This window comes from Oratosquilla oratoria, chromosome 18 (genome assembly GCF_046742065.1).
Source record: "Oratosquilla oratoria isolate Oo_2021 chromosome 18, ASM4674206v1, whole genome shotgun sequence".
Classification (NCBI taxonomy): Eukaryota; Metazoa; Arthropoda; class Malacostraca; order Stomatopoda; family Squillidae; genus Oratosquilla; species Oratosquilla oratoria.
Genome location: NC_134794.1, coordinates 50004856 through 50008080, shown reverse-complemented (window position 1 = coordinate 50008080; position 3225 = coordinate 50004856).

The window sequence follows — 3225 nt, the reverse complement described above, 5'->3', positions numbered from 1 at the left end:
ACTATTAAAGGAAGAAATGTTTCCATTAAAAGCAAACCTATTTTAAAGAAGTAAGACATAAGCTACAAAGGTCTTTAATTTAAAAAAAAATCTGAAATCCTAGAAGTTAGAACGAACCAAATGCCAAGTTCATTTCTAAGACACTTTATAGGAAGTAGCCAACTTTACAGCTTAGCATTTTTGATTGGATGGCTTAAGTTGAGATTAAGTCCCTTCCGTTTCTCTCCTGACTCTTACTCTACTTTATTGCATCATGCTATTTTCTGTATTCTTATTTATGTTTTCTTTTAACATTTAATTTTATTTTCATTTCAAGGTCTTTTTTTCCTCTTTCATTTTTTTTTTCTTTTTTTTTTTTAAGTGTGATGACTTTGGGGTGGTTTAGAACTTTTTTTTTTTTGGCTTTTGGGGGGGGGTTAGAATTACTTTACATAATGTGGCGCTCCGTTGGTAGCACAGATTGCAGCAGTTGAAACAGGCGAATCCAGGAAGGTTTAGCGAGGTCGTGACTGGCTTGTTTTGCTTAATCTACACCTCCCCTTCCCCAACCCGTCCCCTGTAATGACCACCCACAACGGTATAAAAGAAAAGGGACCTTGACCTAAAGGCCCTTCATCCCCTGTGCGGCCCAAAGTTTGGTTTCAAAGAATCTGTATAGGTTAAAAAAAAATATTCACCTGATTTTCAAAAGTTTTTTTCATTAACATAAAAAATATATATAAATAAAAAAAAATCTAGGATCATCATAAAATGGGGCCATGTCCGGGATCCGAACCCCAGGGACCCCGAAGCAAGACGAGGGTGTCATGGGTAATGGTTGGAAATCGAACTTGGGTAGTCACTGAATTAGAAGAAAATATGTTTGTTAGAAGATTTTTTTCAATATATATATATATATATTAAGAACCTGTAAAAATAATTGAGAATGTTTTTATTAAAAATGTGTTGAAAATAATTAAAGTACGAGACTATCGAATTGTGATGAAAATAAAGTACAGTACTTAAATTTATATCATTAAGTGGTTAGAATATGAAAAAGAAGATAAAAATCGCTAAGAACAATTTACACCGGAAGATTGAAACTAAAAGAAACAGCAGAACTAAACAAGAATTAGACGGAGAATAATACGAAGAAAAAGAAAGAGAATAAGAAAAGACTGAAAATGGAGAAAAAAACAACAATAGTTTTTAACCCACTGCACCTAAAGAAAAAACTCAGTAAAGACATGCGTGAAAAAAGGTTAACGTGAAAGATATTAGACAACGATGTGAATGAGAAAGAGGTTAAAGATTGGAGAAGGAGGAGGAGGAGGAGGACTGAGGAGAGGAGGAAGGTGAAGAGGAGGAAGAGGGAAGGAAGAGGGGCCGGATTAAGGAGGGGAGGAAGGAGGAGGATTAAGGAGACGAGGAAGGAGAATGGGGATTAAGGAGGAAGGATATTAAGTTAGGTCAGATGGTAGAACACGTTCTCAAGAGATGAGATCTGAAGCCACGATTAAGGTTCAAGGAGTTAAATGAGGAATGGAGAAAAAAGGTGCGAAGAAAATGAATAAAGAGAGGAAAAGGAGTTAAAGAGAATACGAAAAGGGAGACAAAGAGAAAGGGTGAGAAGGAGATTAAGAGAAGAAAAGGACAAAGAGAAGAATGGGAGATAAAGAGAATACGAAAAGGAAAACAAAGAGGGTGAGAGATAAAGAGAGCGAAAAAGAGGGGAGAAAGGGGTAAAGAGAAGAATGGGAGTCAAAAAGAGTACCAAAGCGAGACAAAGAGAGAGGGTAGAGTGGGAGATGAAGAGAGAGCGATAAAGAGGGATGAAAAGGATAAAGAGAGGAATGGAAAGCAAAGAGAGTACGAAAAGAGGACAAAAAGGAAAGGAGGACAGAAACGAAGAGAGAGAGAGAGAATAAGGGGGATAGAAAAGAAAACCAAAAGAGGAGAGGAAGGAACCGTAGATTAGACGATTGAGACGAAAAGAGCAAAGAGGATGAAACGATCGAAAGGGGGGGGGGGGCAAATGGGAAGGGGGGTAAAGGGTTTAAAGGATGGGGGGAAGGATGAAGGAAAGTTGAGGGGGAGAAGGGGAGGAAAGGGGGAATCAGGTTCAATGGTTCGGTGTCTTCAATAAGATTAAGTTATTTCCTTCGGATCGCCTGATGGTCTGGTCTGGCGTCCGCGACTTTGACCGGAGCCGTTGTAGGTACTCAAGTATCGGACACCAATCTCTCTCTCTCTCTCTCTCTCTCTCTCTCTCTCTCTCTCTCTCTCTTTCTCTCTTTTTCTACCCTCTCTTCTCTCTCTTTTCTCTCTCCTTTCTCCTCTCTTCTCTCTCTTTTTTTTCTCTCCTTTCTCCTCTCTTTTCTCCCTCTCTCTCTCTCCATCTATCTATCGATTACCAGACGCCCATCCCCTTCCGTCTCCATCATTCCTTCCCCCTCACCCAGAACCCCCTGGCATTGCCTTGAACCTCCCATCATCTCACAGAACCTTACTTCATCTCTCTCAAAGATAAAGGAATAAGAGAATGTATATAAAATAGAATGGAAACGTGGGAAAATATAAAACACAAATAAATCAATGAATGAGAAATGAGAAAAAATAAAAATGCGTCCCACTAAAAGTTGAGCTTTGTTTCTTCGTCTTCGACCCTGACCTTGATATTTTCTCCTTCTGAGTCTCCATCTTCCGTGCTTTCTGTGACTTTTATTTTCTCTAAAGATTTCTTGTGTTCTCACATTTCACAATCACTGTTCCTCATTTGTTTATCATTTTGACTGGAATTATTTTAATGGATGCTGATGTTTCAGTACTTTCTGTGACTTTCATTTTCTCTAAAGATTTCTTGTGTTTTCATAATCACCATTCCTCATCTTTTTATTACTCTTTTGACTGGGATTATTTTAATGGCTGCTGATGTTTCAGTACTTTCTGTGATTTTCATTTTCTCTAAATGTTTCTTGAGTTCTCACATTTCAGACTTGCCATTCCTCAAAATTATTTCTTTTTTTAGATGATTATTTTGACTATGGAATGATTTTAGCGGGTTTTTATTTATGTGGGTTTTATGTCTAGATGCTTCCGTACTGTCCTTGAATTTCATTTCCTCCAAGATTTCTTGTGATCTCACATTTCATAATCACCATTCCGTAAGAATCTTTTTTTTTTTTTTGTCAGATTCTCCACCCATACTCTTGTTGTGACTTATTTTGATTTTAGGATCTTATTGAC